Consider the following 17,030-nt stretch of genomic DNA (forward strand, 5'->3'; position numbering starts at 1 on the left):
AAAGAGCAAACTATGAGGCAGCTGTAGTTCAAATTTGACCCGCTTCCAACTGAATCGACGGGAATTTGTCTTTTTCACCAGAGGTGGATCAAAAATTTTGACACCCAACCATTTTGTCAATTGTGCATTAAATATGGCCTAGTATTTTATAAAATTGATTAGGTCCAATTTTGCAACAAATATATGGTAGGTCCTTCACAAAAAAAAACTCATTTCAGGCACTTAGAAAATGGAAAATGGTTTTTTCGTCCAAAGAAAATGAAAACTTCCTTAGGAAACATTGTTTGCCATTCCAATATGCACCCTTGTGCATAATATGAGATCATTTGAACAAACTATGCCATGAATGTGGCCATCAGATTGATCATTTGGCTTGAAAGCCATGAATCTTCACACTTGATAGCTCATTTCTGAGAACACTTTTTAAAAATAATTACCATATTACAAGTTTATTATTTTTCCTAGAAACTTGGTCACATATAATGACACAATGCGAAGGTTTTCCAATTTTTTAATTTTTTTGAAATTTTTATGCCCGTTTCAAAATGCGGTCAAAACGGCGGGCTTGGCCGTTCCTAGCTAGTGGTTGAATCTTGGAAAACTTTTGATGTTTCTATGATTAAATAGATACTTATGTACCTAGAAATGATTTTTGGAAAAAATAAATAGCAAACTATGAGGCAGCTGCAGTTCAAATTTGACCCGCTTCCAACTGAATCGGCGGGAATTTGTCTTTTTCACCAGAGGTGGATCAAAACTTTTGGCACCCAACCATTTTTTCAATTGTGCATTAAATATGTCCTAATATTTTATAAAAATGATTTGGTACAATTTTGCAACAAATATATGGTAGGTCCTTCACAAAAAAACCTCATTTCGGGCACTCGAAAAATGGAAAATGAATTTTCCATGCAAAGAAAATGAAAAATCCCTTTGGCAACATTGTTTGGAATTCCAAGATGTACCCTTGTGCACAATATGAGATCATTTGAACAAACTATGCCATGAATGTGACCATGAGATTGAGCGTTTGGGTTGAAATCCATGAATCTTCACACATGATAGCTCATTTATGAGAACACTTTTCTAAAATAATTTCCGTATTACAAGTTTATTATTTTTCCTGGAAACTTGGTCACATATAATGACACAATGCGAAGGTTTTCCAATTTTTTGATTTTTTTGAATTTTTTATGCCCGTTTCAAAATGCGGTCAAAACGGCGGGCTTGACCGTTCCTAGCTAGTGGTTGAATCTTGGAAAAATTTTGATGTTTTTATGATTAAATAGATACTTATGTACCTATAAATGATTTTTGGAAAAAATAAATAGCAAACTATGAGGCAGCTGCAGTTCAAATTTGACCCGCTTCCAACTGAATCGGCGGGAATTTGTCTTTTTCACCAGAGGTGGATCAAAACATTTGGCACCCAACCATTTTGACAATTGTGCATTAAATATGTCCTAATATTTTATAAAAATGATTTGGTACAATTTTGCAACAAATATATGGTAGGTCCTTCACAAAAAAACCTCATTTCGGGCACTCGAAAAATGGAAAATGAATTTTCCGTGCAGAGAAAATGAAAACTCCCTTTGGCAACATTGTTTGGAATTCCAAGATGCACCCTTGTGCACAATATGAGATCATTTTAACAAACTATGCCATGAATGTGACCATGAGATTGAGCGTTTGGGTTGAAATCCATGAATCTTCACACATGATGGCTCATTTATGAGAACACTTTTCTAAAATAATTTCCGTATTACAAGTTTATTATTTTTCCTGGAAACTTGGTCACATATAATGACACAATGCGAAGGTTTTCCAATTTTTTGATTTTTTTTTGAATTTTTTATGCCCGTTTCAAAATGCGGTCAAAACGGCGGGCTTGACCGTTCCTAGCTAGTGGTTGAATCTTGGAATTTTTTTGGTGTTTCTCTGATTAAATAGGTACTTATGTACCTAGAAATGATTTTTGGAAAAAATAAATAGCAAACTATGAGGCAACTATAGTTCAAATTTGACCCGCTTCCACCTGAATCGGCGGGAATTTGTCTTTTTCACGAGAGGTGGATTAAAAGTTTTGACACCCAACCATTTGGTTATTTGTACATTAAATATGGTCTAGTATTTTAGAAAAATGATTTGATACAATTTTGCAACAAATATTTGGTATGTTCTTCACAAAAAAACTCATTTTGAGCACTCGAAAAATGAAAAATGAATTTTCATGCAAAGAAAATGAAAAGTTCCTTATTACTATTTTGTTATTTTTTTTCTTCTAAAAACTAGGTCACATTTGATGACATGATGAGAAGGTTTTTCATTTGTTTCATTAGCGAGGAAAGGCATAGCAACATCAATATCAGAACATAGTGGATACTAGGCATCAAACCCTGACAAAACTAAGTCGATTACATGATAAATCTCATCCAACCCATCACCGTCCAACAAGCCTATGATGGAATTACTCATGCACGGCGGCGACCATCATGAAATTGGTGATGCGTGCTACCTCTTGAGCTCTGCGTTGGTTTTCCCCGAAGAGGAAGGGATGATGCAGCAAAGTAGCGTAAGTATTTCCCTCAGTTTTTGAGAACCAAGGTATCAATCCAGTAGGAGGCTACGCGCTAGTCCCTCGTACCTACACAAAACAAATAAATCCTCGCAACCAACGCGATAAGGGGTTGTCAATCCCTACACCGCCACTTACGAGAGTGAGATCTGATAGATATGACAAGATGATATTTTTGGTATTTTTTAAAAAAGATGCATACTAAAATAAAAGCAAAGTAAAAGCAAAGGAAATAAATAAGTATTGGGAGATTAATATGATGAAGATAGACCCGAGGTCCATAGGTTTCACTAGTGGCTTCTCTCGAGAGCATAAGTATTCTACGGTGGGTGAACATATTACTGTTGAGCAATTGACAGAACTGAGCATAGTTATGAGAATATCTAGGTATGATCATGTATATAGGCATCACGTCCGAGACAAGTAGACCGACTCCTGCCTGCATCCACTACTATTACTCCACTCATCGACCGCTATCCAGCATGCATCTAGAGTATTAAGTTAATGAAAACAGAGTAATGCCTTAAGCAAGATGACATGATGTAGAGGGATAAACTCATGCAATATGATGAAAACCCCATCTTGTTATCCTCGATGGCAACAATACAATACGTGCCTTGCTGCCCCTACTGTCACTGGGAAAGGACACCGCAAGATTGAACCCAAAGCTAAGCACTTCTCCCATTGCAAGAAAGATCAATCTAGTATGCCAAACCAAACTGATAATTCGAAGAGACTCGCAAAGATAACCAATCATACATAAAATAAGGGAAAACTTTGTTTTTCCCACTCTAGTTTTTGCCAACTTTGCTTATGCCACTCTAGAATTTGACATTTCACTTTTGCCACTCTTAGCTTTTGACAATATATCACTTTTGCCATTCTATGGCAAAAACGATAATTTTAGAGTGGCAATTGTGATACATGTCAAAAGCTAAGAGTGGCAAAAGTGAAATAAAAAATTATCATTTTTGCCACGGAATGGCATTTGTGATGTATTGTCAAAAGCTAAGAGTGGCAAAAGTGAGATGTCAAATTCTAGAGTGGCATAAGCAAAGTTGGCAAAAACTAGAGTGGAAAAAACAAAGTTTGCCCATAAAAGAATTCAGAGAAGATTCAAATATTGTTCCTAGATAGACTTGATCATAAACCCACAATTCATCGGTCTCAACAAACACACCGCAAAAAGAAGATTACATCGAATAGTTCTCCACAAGAGAGGGGGAGAACATTGTATTGAGATCCAAAAAGAGAGAAGAAGCCATCTAGCTACTAACTATGGACCCATAGGTCTGAGGTGAACTACTCACACTTCATCGGAGGGGCTATGGTGTTGATGGAATTAGGGATTTGGCTCCGTATCTGATCTTTTGGGGGTACGTAGGTATATATATATAGGATGAAGGAGTACGTCAGTGGAGCAACAGGGGGCCCTCGAGGGTGGAGGGCACGCCTGGGGGGGTTGGCGCGCCCCCTACCTCGTGGCCTCCTCTTTTGTGTCTTGACGTAGGGTCCAAGTCTACTGGGTCTTGTTCGTTGAGAAAATCATGTTCCCGAAGGTTTCATTCCGTTTGGACTCCGTTTGATATTCCTTTTCTTCGAAACCCTAAAACAGGCAAAAAAACGGCAATTCTGGGTTGGGCCTCCAGTTGATAGGTTAGTCCCAAAAATAATATAAAAGTGGATAATAAAGCCCAATAATGTCCAAAACAGTAGATAATATAGCATGGAGCAATCAAAAATTATAGATACGTTGGAGACGTATCAAGGATCCCCAAGCTTAATTCCTGCTCGTCCTCGAGTAGGTAAATGATAAAAACAGAATTTTTGATGCGGAGTGCTACTTGGCATAATTTTAATGTAATTCTTCTTAATTTTGGTATGAATATTCAGATCCGAAAGATTCAAGATAAAAGTTTAATATTGACATAAAAATAATAATACTTCAAGCATACTAACAAAGCAATCATGTCTTCTCAAAATAGCATGGCCAAAGAAAGTTATCCCTACAAAATCATATAGTCTGGCTATGCTCCATCTTCACCACACAAAATATTTAAATCATGCACAACCCCGATGACAAGCCAAGCAATTGTTTCATACTTTTGGTGTTCTCAAACTTTTTCAATCTTCACGCAATACATGAGCGTGAGCCATGGATATAGCACTATAAGTGGAATATAATGGTGGTTGTGGAGAAGACAAAAAGGGAGAAGATAGTCTCTCACATCAACTAGGCGTACCAACGGGCTATGGTGATGCACATCAATAGATATCAATGTGAGTGAGTAGGGATTGCCATGCAACGGATGCACTAGAGCTATAAGTATATGAAACCTCAACAAAAGAAACTAAGTGGGTGTGCATCCAACTTGCTTGCTCATGAAGACCTAGGGCATTTTGAGGAAGCCCATCATTAGAATATACAAGCCAAGTTCTATAATGAAAAATTCCCACTAGTATACGAAAGTGATAACATAGGAGACTCTCTATCATGAATATCATGGTGCTACTTTGAAGCACAAGTGTGGTAAAAGGATAGTAACATTGTCCCTACTCTCTTTTTCTCTCATTTTTTTATTTGAACCTTTTCTCCTTTTTATGGCCTCTTTTCTTTCTCTCCCTTTTTTCGTCCGGAGTCTCATCCCGACTTGTGGGGGAATCATAGTCTCCATCATCCTTTCCTCACTGGGACAATGCTCTAATAATGATGATCATCACACTTTTATTTTTCTTACAACTCAACAATTACAACTCGATACCAAGAACAAAATATGACTCTATATGAATGCCTCCGGTGGTGTACCGGGATGTGCAATGAATCAAGAGTGACACGTATGAAAGAATTATGAATGGTGGCTTTGCCACAAATACGATGTCAACTACATGATCATGCTAAGCGATATGACAATGATGGAGTGTGTCATAATAAACGGAATGGTGGAAAGTTGCATGGCAATATATCTCGGAATGGCTATGGAAATACCATAATAGGTAGGTATGGTGGCTCTTTTGAGGAAGGTATATGTGGGTGTATGATACCGGCGAAAAGTGCGCGGTATTAGAGAGGCTAGCAATGGTGGAAGGAAGGAAAGTGCATATAATCCGTGGACTCAACATTAGTCGTAAAGAACTCATATACTTATTAAAAAAATCTACAAGTTATCAAAGCAAAGTATTACGCGCATGCTCCTAGGGGGATAGATTGGTAGGAAAATACCATCACTCTTCCCCGACCACCACTCATAAGGAAGACAATCAAAAAATAAATCATGCTCCGACTTCATCACATAGCGGTTCACCATACGTGCATGCTACGGGAATCACAAACTTTAACACAAGTATTTCTCAAATTAACAACTACTCAACTAGCATAACTCTAATATGACCATCTTCATATCTAAAAACAATTATCAAGCATCAAACTTCTCATAGCATTCAACACACTCATAAGGAAGTTCTTTTACTATTCTTGAATTCCAAGCATATTAGGATTATTTAAGCAAATTACCATGCTATTTAAGAATCTCAAAATAATCTAAGTGAAGCATGAGAGACCAATAGTTTCTATAAAACAAATCCACCATCGTGCTCTAAAAGATATAAGTGAAGTACTAGAGCAAAACTATATAACTCAAATGATATAAGTGAAGCACATAGAGTATTCTAACAAATTCCATATCATGTATGGATCTCTGAAAAGGTGTGTACAGCAAGTATGATTGTGTTAAACTAAAAAGTAAAGACTCAAATCATACAAGACGCTCCAAGAAAAACACATATCATGTGGCGAATAAAAATATAGCTCCAAGTAAAGTTACCGATAGAAGTAGACGAAAGAGGGGATGCCTTCCGGGGCATCCCCAAGCTTTGGCTTTTAGGTGTCCTTAGATTATCTTGGGGGTGCCATGGGCATCCCCAAGCTTAGGCTCTTGCCACTCCTTGTTCCATAATCCATCAAATCTTTACCCAAAACTTGAAAACTTCACAACACAAAACTCAAAGTAGAAAATCTCGTGAGCTCTGTTAGCGAAAGAAAACAAAAGACCACTTCAAGGTACTATAATGAACTCATTCTTTATTTATATTGGTGTTAAATCTAATGTATTACAACTTCTCTATGGTTTATAAACTATTTAACTAGCCATAGATTCATCAAAATAACCAAACAACACACGAAAAACAGAATCTGTCAAAAACAGAACAGTCTGTAGTAATTTGTAGCTAGAGCAAGATCTGGAACCCCAAAAATTCTAAAATAAATTGCTGGACGTGAGGAAGTTATCTATTAATAATCTTAAAAAAAGAATTAACTAAATATCACTTTCCAAATAAAAATGGCAGCAGTTCTCGTGAGCTCTAATGTTTTTGTTTTTTACCGCAAGTGTAACAAGACTTTCCCCAAGTCTTCCCAACGGTTCTGCTTGGCACAAACACTAATTAAACACAAAAAACACAACCAAAACAGAGGCTAGATAAATTGTTTATTACTAAACAGGAGAAAAAAGCAAGGAATAAAAATAAAATTGGGTTGCCTCCCAACAAGCGCTATCGTTTAACGCCCCTAGCTAGGCATAAAAGCAAGGATAGATCTAGGTATTGCCATCTTTGGTAGGCAATCCATAAGTGGCTCTCATAATAGATTCATAAGGTAATTTAATTTTCTTTCTAGGAAAGTGTTCCATGCCTTTCCTTAATGGAAATTGGAATCTAATATTTCCTTCCTTCATATCAATAATTGCACCAATCGTTCTAAGGAAAGGTCTACCAAGAATAATAGGACATGAAGGATTGCAATCTATGTCAAGAACAATAAAATCTACGTGGCACATAATTCCTATTTGCAACAATAAGAACATCATTAATTCTTCCCATAGGTTTCTTAATAGTGGAATCCGCAAGGTGCAAGTTTAGAGAGCAATCATCAAAATCACGGAAAACCTAACAAATCACACAAAGTCTTTGGAATCGTGGAAACACTAGCACCCAAATCACATAAAGCATAGCATTCATGATATTTAATTTTAATTTTAATAGTTGGTTCCCACTCATCATAGAGTTTTCTAGGGATAGAAACTTCCAATTCAAGTTTTTCCTCATAAGATTGCATCAAGGCATCAATGATATGTTTAGTAAATGCTTTATTTTGACTATAAGCGTGAAGAGAATTTAGCACGGATTGCAACAAGGAAATACAATCAATCAAAAAGAAATTTTCATAGTTTCCTAAATCCATAATAGTGGGTTTAGCAACATCTAGGGTTTTAATTTCTTCAATCCCACTTTTATCAATTTTAGCATCAAGATCAAAAAATTCCGAATTCTTGGAACGCCTTCTAGGTAAAGGTGGATCATATTAAGTCCCATCATTATCAAGATTCATATTGCAAAACAAAGATTTAATAGGAGACACAATAATAACTTTTAGATCTTCATCTTTATTTTCATAGGAACTAGAAGAACACGCTCTTATAAAGGCATCTTTCTTAGCACGCATCCTAGCGGTTCTTTCTTTGCACTCATCAATCGAAATTCTCATGGCTTTGAGAGACTCATTGATATCATACTTAGGTGGAATAGATCTAAGTTTCAAAGAATCAACATCAAGAGAAATTCTATCAACGTTCCTAGCCAACTCATCAATCTTAAGTAATTTTTCTTCAATCAAAGCATTGAAATTCTTTTGCGAAGTAATAAATTATTTAATATTAGATTCAAAATAAGAGGGCATCTTATTATAATTTCCATAAGAATTGTTGTAGGAATTACCATAATTATTAGAGGGATTACTAGGATAAGGCCTAGGATTAAAATTTCCTCTATACGCGTTGTTACCAGAATTGTTCCTACCAAAAAATTCACATCCATAGACTCATTATTATTCATAATCAAAGTAGACAAGGGCATATCATTAGGATCAGAAGAAACACTCTTACTAGCAAATAATTTCATAAGTTCATCCATCTTTCCACTCAAAACATTAATTTCTTCTATCGCATGCACCTTTTTATTAGTAGATCTTTCAGTATGCCATTGAGAATAATTAACCATAATTTATCTAGGAGTTTAGTAGCTTCTCCTAAAGTGATTTCCATAAAAGTGCCTCCCGCGGCCGAATCTAAAAGATTTCTAGAAGCAAAATTCAATCCGGCATAAAAAATTTGTATAATCATCCACAAATTTAAACCATGAGTAGGGCAATTATGTATCATTAGTTTCATTCTCTCCCAAGCTTGTGCAACATGTTCATGATCAAGTTGCTTAAAATTCATAATATCGTTTCTAAGAGAGATGATCTTAGTGGGAGGAAAATACTTAGAGATAAAAGCATCTTTGCACTTGTTCCATGAATCAATACTATTTTTAGGAAAAGACGAAAACCAAGCTTTAGCACGATCTCTAAGAGAAAAAGGGAATAGCTTCAATTTAACAATATCATTATCCACATCTTTGTTCTTTTGAATATCACACAAATCGACGAAGCTATTTAGATGGGTAGCGGCATCTTCACTAGGAAGGCCGGAAAAAGGATCTTTCATAACAAGATTCAGCAAAGCAGTATTAATTTCACAACATTCAGCATCGGTAAGAGGAGCAATCGGAGTGCTAATAAAATTATTGTTGTTGGTATTGGTAAAGTCACACAATTTAGTATTATCTTGAGCCATCGTGACAAGCAAGCAAACTAACACACAAGAAAACAAAAAGCAAGCGGGCAAAAGGAGGCAAATAGAGAAAGAGAGGGAGGATAGAGAGAGAGGGCGAATAAAACGGCAAGGGTGAAGTGGGGGAGAGGAAAACGAGAGGCAAATGGCAAATAATGTAATGCGTGAGATAAGGGTATGTGATGGGTACTTGGTATATTGACTTTTGCGTAGACCTCCCCGGAAACGGCGCCAGAAATCCTTCTTGCTACCTCCTAAGCACTGTGTTGGTTTTCCGCGAAGAGGAAGGGATGATGCAGCAAAGTAGCGTAAGTATTTCCCTCAGTTTTCTAGAACCAAGGTATCAATCCAGTAGGAGGCTACGCGCCAGTCCCTCGTACCTACACAAAACAAATAAATCCTCGCAACCAACGCGATAAGGGGTTGTCAATCCCTACACGGCCACTTACGAGAGTGAGATCTTATAGATATGATAAGATAATATTTTTGGTATTTTTGTGATAAAGATGCAAAGTAAAATAAAAGCAAAGGAAAAGGAAAGGAAATAACTAAGTATTGGGAGATTAATATGATGAAGATATACCCGGGGGCCATAGGTTTCACAAGTGGCTTCTCTCGAGAGCATAAGTATTCTACGGTGGGCGAACAAATTGCTATTGAGCAATTGACAGAATTTAGCATAGTTATGAGAATATCTAGGTATGATCATGTATATAGGCATCACGTCCGAGACAAGTAGACCGACTCCTGCCTGCATCTACTACTATTACTACACTCTTCGACCGCTATCCAGCATGCATCTAGAGTATTAAGTTAATGAAAACAGAGTAACGCCTTAAGCAAGATGACATGATGTAGAGGGATAAACTCATGCAATATGATGAAAACCACATCTTGTTATCCTTGATGGCAACCATGCAATACGTGCCTTGCTGCCCCTACTGTCACTGGGAAAGGACACCGCAATATTGAACCCAAAGCTAAGCACTTCTCCCATTGCAAGAAAGATCAATCTAGTAGGCCAAACCAAACTGATAATTTGAAGAGACTTGCAAAGATAACCAATCATACATAAAAGAATTCAGAGAAGATTCAAATATTGTTCATAGATAGACTTGATCATAAACCCACAATTCATCGGTCTCAACAAACACACCGCAAAAACAAGATTACATCGAATAGTTCTCCACAAGAGAGGGGAAGAACATTGTATTGAGATCCAAAAAGAGAGAAGAAGCCATCTAGGTACTAACTATGGACCCGTAGGTCTGAGGTGAACTACTCACACTTCATCGGAGGGGCTATGGTGTTGATGTAGAAGCCCTCCGTGATCGATGCCCCCTCCGGCGGAGCTCCGGAACAGGCCCCAAGATGGTATCTCGTGGATACAGAAAGTTACGGCGGTGGAATTAGGGATTTGGCTCCGTATCTGATCGTTTGGGGGTATGTAGGTATATATAGGAGAAAGGAGTATGTCAGTGGAGCAACAGGGGGGCCACGAGGGTGGAGGGCGCGCCTGGGGGGGTAGGCGTGCCCCCCTACCTCGTGGCCTGCTCTTTTGTGTCTTGACGTAGGGTCCAAGTCTCCTGGGTCTTCTTCATTGAGAAAATCACGTTTCCGAAGGTTTCATTCCGTTTGGACTCCGTTTGATATTCCTTTTCTTCGAAACCGTAAAATGGAGCAATTCTGGGTTGGGCCTCCGGTTAATAGGTTTGTCCCAAAAATAATATAGAAGTGGATAATAAAGCCCAATAATGTCCAAAACAGTAGATAATATAGCATGGAGCAATCAAAAATTATAGATACATTGGAGACGTATCAATGCGGGATAGTTAATGATGACGATGTCGTCGATTTCCCCTCTTCAGAGCCCAAAATGGACTACAGATCTGCCCCTCCGAGGAAGAACAGGAGGTGGCGGCTGCTCTGTATCGTAAAACGTGATGAATCCTCCTCTCTGATTTTTCTCTCCACGAACGTGAATATATGTAATTGGAGTTGAGGTCGGTGGAGGTCTAGGGGACCCACAAGGCAGGGAGCATGCATGCATGCACTAGGGGGGTGGGCGCGCCCTCCACCCTTGTGGACAGCAGGTGGGTCCCCTCCGGATGATTCTTTTGCCAATATTTTTTTTTATATTCCAAAAATATTCTCCGTGGATTTTTCATGTCATTCCGAGAACTTTTATTTCTGCACCAAAATAACACCAAGGCAATTCTGCCGAAAACAGCGTCAGTCCGGGTTAGTTCCATTCAAATCATGCAAATTATAGTCCAAAAAGGGCAAAAGAACTTGGAAAAGTAGATATGATGGAGACGTATCAACTCCCCCTAGATTAATCCATTGCTTGTCCTCGAGCAATTTACTTGACAAACTAAAAGTTATAAAGAAAACTTTTACAAACTCTGTGTGATCATGTTATTGCAAATATGATAGCGAGCATTCAGGTTTTCAGCAAAGATTATGAACTAACCATATTCACAATAACACTTAGGTCTCACATTTAATCATATCAATGGCATAATCAACTAGCGAGTAACAATAATAAATCTCGGATGACAACACTTTTTCAAAACAATCATGATATGATATAACAAAATGGTATCTCGCTAGCCCTTTCTGAGACCGCAAAACATAAATGCAGAGCACCCCTGAGGATCAAGGACTGACTAGACATTGTAATTCATGGTAAAAGAGATCCAGTCACAGTCATACTCAATATCAATTAATAACAATGCATACAAATGAAAGTGGTGCTCTCTAATTGGTGCTTTTTATGAGAGGATGATGACTCCGCAATAAAAGTAAATAGATAGGCCCTTCGAAGAGGGAAGTAGGGATTTGCAGAGGTGCCAGAGCTCGAGCTTTAAAACAGAGATAAAATATATTTTGAGCGGTATGCTTTCATTGTCATCATAACAATCAAGAGATCTCGGTATCTTCCATGCTAGATACATTATAGGCGGTTCCCAAACAGAATGGTAAAGATTTTACTCCCCCTCCACCAACAAGCACATTCCACGGCTGGTCCGAAACAACGGGTATGGTCCAACTAACGATAGTCATGTGATAATTTTGTTTGAAGTTATATTTTGATTTGATTTGTGCATGGAACTGGGCATCCCAATTACCAGCCATTTTCTCCTGAATGACAAGCGGAATCCACTCATGGTGAGAATAACCCCCCTAGCATGGAAGATACTAACAGCCCCAGTCGCTACATGAGCGATTCGGGCATAGAAAATAGATTATTATTTGAAGGTTTAGAGTTTGGCGCATGCAAATTTACTTGGAACGACATGTAAATACCGCACAGAGGTAGGTATAATGGACTCATATGGAACAACTTTGGGTTTATGGAAGTGGATGCACAAGCAGTATTCCCACTTAGTACAAGTGAAGGCTAGCAAAAGATTGAGGAGCGACCAAGTAGAGAGCAACAACAGTCATAAACATGCATTGAGATTAATCAACATTGAGTGCAAGCATGAGTAGGTTATAAATCACCATGAACATAAATATCATGGAGGCTATGTTTATTTTGTTTCAACTACATGCGTGAACATGTGCCAAGTCAAGCCACTTAAATCATTGAAAGGAGGATACCATACTATCATACCACATCACATCCATTTTAAAAGCATGTTGGCACACAAGGTGAATCATTATAAACTCCTAGCTAATTAAGCATGGCATGAGTAACTATAATCTCTAATCATCATTGCAAACATGTTTCATTCATAATAAGCTGAATCAACAACGATGAACTAATCATATTTACAAAAACAAGATAGGTCGAGTTCATACCAGCTTTTCCTCATCTCAATCATTTCATCATCTATTGTCATTATTGCCTTTCACTTGCACGACCGAACAGTGTGGATAATAATAGTTGTGCACGTGCATTGGACTAAGCTGGAATCTGCAAACAATTATTTCAGAGGAGAAGACAAGGTAAAATGGGCTCTTTGTTAGATCAACAAAAATGCATATGAGAGCCACTCAACATTTTCATCGTGGTCTTCTCCTCTCGACCCAAAGAAAGGGAAAAGAGTTTCAAAGAAACACTCTGAAATGTTTTTGGGGGTTTTGTTTTTTGAAGATAGTAAAACAAGAATGAGAAAAACTATTTACACAGGAAAGCTCCCAACAAGCAAATGAAGAACGAGAAATCTTTTTGGGTTTTATTTTAATAGTACTACTAAATAAACATGGAAAGGGAACTAAAAAGAAACTACAACTATTTTTTTGAATTTTTTCAAAGTTTTTCAAACACACAAAAAGAAAACCGGAAAAAGAAATAAACTATCATGGATAATACAATGAAAAAGTATGAACACCGACAACTAGAATGAGTGTGTGAACATCAATGTAATGTCGGTGAGAAATACATACTCCCCCAAGCTTAGGCTTTTGGCCTAAGTTGGTCTATGCCCATGGATCAAAGTAGCTCTCTCATGTGTACTGAGGAGGATCCTAGGGGTTCCACTAGTTCTCGAGCTCATGCGGCTCCCGCTGATAAATGGACTCCTGATACTGATTAGCTGATGGTTCTGGCTCAGGAACTGGGGATCGCGTCTGCTCCCAGTATGCATAAATGTCATCGGGCATGATGAGGTACCTGCCTGAATGAATATCAAACAAAGAAGGTGCAGGCAAGGTAATAATCTAGCAAGTCTTCTAGCTGAATACCAGGTTATAGATGAGTCTCTTGTCCTCATCATCGCTAATAAAATCATGTAAGACCATACTGTTATAGTCTAGGTAAATAGTGGGTAGTATCATCTCCTCTTCCTCCTCGTGCCTAATGGGTATCTCTAAGCGTTTAGTGAGGTGGGAGGCATAGATACCACCAAAGGTAGGACCCCTCGAATGGTTTAAACTCAACCTTCGAGCAACCATCGCGCCCAAACTAAAAGTTCTATCATGAAGTAAAGCATGGCGTAAAATAGCAAGGTCAGGAGCACTAAGGCCTCCACTCTCCCCGCAACCAATTAAACATCTCCCAGCAAATAATGAGTAGTAACGCAAAATAGGAAAATGTAAACTAGCCACTCTCGCTTCCGACACCTTTCTCCTTTCCCCTACGATAACTTCATCAATAAAATCTTCCACATCTCTAGTACGTGGCTCATCGTCGTTGCCCTCAAAAGGTAGTTTGCAAACCTCACAAAAGTCATAAAGCGTCATCTCCTTATGCTCATCATATAAATAAAATTCTACCGTGGGTTCTGATCTCCTAGCATGAAAGTGAATTTTTTTCACAAAAGTATTAGTGAGTAGGAGGTATTGATCACACTTATCGTTGAAGAAGTCGGTGATGCCTGCATTCTCCACCAAATAATAGAAATTGTCATAAATTCCAGCCACTCGAAAGAATGCATCACATGGCCAGTCACACGGCCGAACCTCCATGGTGTGAGGAAGGTTGTACTTGGGCTTCTTCTCCTCATTTTCCTTTTCTTTAGAACCCCGACTTGAAGAGCCTCTTAACAATCTCCTCATCATGTTCTTCCTCTGAAAATTTCTGAAATTTTTAGTGACACAAAATAAAAGTGAACAGAACTCGACAAAATTGATAGCAACTACTCCTACAAGTTCTAGTGGCTATATCATGCGTCAAAACTACTTTGGACCATATAAATTTGACATGCAAGCTCAAGAACAAGGTCACCACGGCAGGAAAAATTTGCAATATATAAAGTAGTAGAACAAAAAGTAATTGCACCATTGGAGGAGTCATATACCGAAGAACAATCCCCCAAAACAGTTTTGCAAATGGAGCTTTGCACAAGGAGATCAAAAATGGTAGCAAGATGAGCAAGAACACAGGTTTGAGCAACGGGATGATTTTTTCTGGAGGAAGATGAAGTTGATGGATGCTGGAACAAGTGAGGGGGGCCCACATGGGACCCACAAGGCTAGGGGCGCGCCTAGGGGGTAGGCCGCGCCCTCCACCCTTGTGGTCCACTGGTGCAACCCCCTTGTGCATTCTCATTGCCAGAAATTCTAAAATATTCTATAAAAAATCATACTAAATTTTCAGGGCATTTGGAGAATTTTTATTTTCGGGACATTTTTTATTGCACGGATAATTCAGAAAACAGATGGATAATACTATTTTTGCTTATTTAATCTAAATAACAGAAATTAAAAAGTCGGTACAGAAAGTTGTGCTTTCTAAATTCATCCATCTCATGCTCATTAAGAGGAATCCATTAACAAGGTTGATCAAGTCTTATGGAAAAGCATGTCACTTGAAGAAAACATGAGCTCTCCTCCCACCTCTCCCACTCCCACCTCCACCTCCAACTATGGCGTCTCTGACTTTGATCCATGGAGGGGCTACTACACTTGGATTTCTCCCTCGGACAAGCGGTGGAGGCACAAGTGCGTGCAAGGTTTGGATCCACAATCCATTTTTTCCCCTCTGCGACGGCCAAGGAGTTCTTTTTGGTGGTGGCTTTCTCTTCTGCCTCGTTCCCTCTTTCTGAAGAATCAGTGGGCCTTGCTCTTCAATGTTGCATCGATGGATCGGCCATTGGTTTTTGTGTTAAACATTTGGCTGGTAGAGACTTTCGGTTTTCACTGGCTTCCAATAAAGTGGGGTATTTCATCTATGGGTTTAAAGACCGTATTTGGCCAGATTTCATATGTCATTTCAATCTTTACTGCCACAACTCTTGGAATTACTCTTTGATGAATTCTACTTGGCATTTGGACCAGAAGCTCAATGAAATATCTTTACACTCCCCTATGGCTATCAAATCAAATCTTGCTTTTCTACACACTAATTGTTCTGAGGTTGAATGTTCGTCAAGGGAGTTAGATAAATTCGGTTTATCGCATCATCTTGAGTTCGAAAGGTCTACTCATGGTGATGTTCTTGAGGATCCTATGATCATCCATAAGGAAAGAGACATTTCTCAATCATAGCCCAATATTATTTTCGGCAGTTTTGAATCACGAGTAGTCAGTGATCCGGTCTCAGTCAGTGATATTCGTTTTGGTAACTTCGAATCAGCCATTATTTCTGATAAGTCGGGCATGGAAACAACATTTATTGGCAATAAATTGCGAAATGAATGCTGGAATTCTATTCCCAATTTTATTCTGCTACATATTTTGGATTTTAGGCAGGCTGGCTATAATGATTTGGAGATTGCCAAAATTTGGGATATTGGCTCGGTCCCACCTTCAACCTTCATTTATAAAAAAATGAATATTTGCTCAAAGTGCAAATCAATGGGTCACCCAGGGTGGCAATGAGCTGAGTCTTTTGGCCCCGCGGATCAAGCACAAACTCAGCAGCCCACTAAGAAGAAGTCAAAGGGCACCGGGACTCCAGCTTCAAATGGCCCATCCTGTTACGTTTGTCTCTCGGATATGCATGTGTCCACTTTGTGTCCTTCAAAGTTATACTACACATATTGCAACTTGTTGGGCCACTCTTACTCCAATTGTGGTAATCTGGATTATGTATATCTTTGGTGGAAGCCCAAGACGAATACATCTGCTTTACAATCAATCCCGACAAATATTCCCATGAAATATGTTCCGGCTACTCACATTCCTACTACTACCCTGGCCATTACTACTGCTGCTCCCCAAGGCCCTGTCAACTCGATGGTCAGTAAGAATCATATCCCTACTTGCCCTGCTACATTGAATGGCGGACCGAGGCAGCATCAAAAACAAGTAAGAAAATGAATACACTCCCTTAATTGTGCCATTTGCGGCCTGGCTGGACACCTGGCGACCTCTTGTTGGAGGAAGAGGGGGTGGGG

The sequence above is a fragment of the Triticum urartu genome, chromosome 3, assembly GCF_003073215.2.
Source record: "Triticum urartu cultivar G1812 chromosome 3, Tu2.1, whole genome shotgun sequence".
Classification (NCBI taxonomy): Eukaryota; Viridiplantae; Streptophyta; class Magnoliopsida; order Poales; family Poaceae; genus Triticum; species Triticum urartu.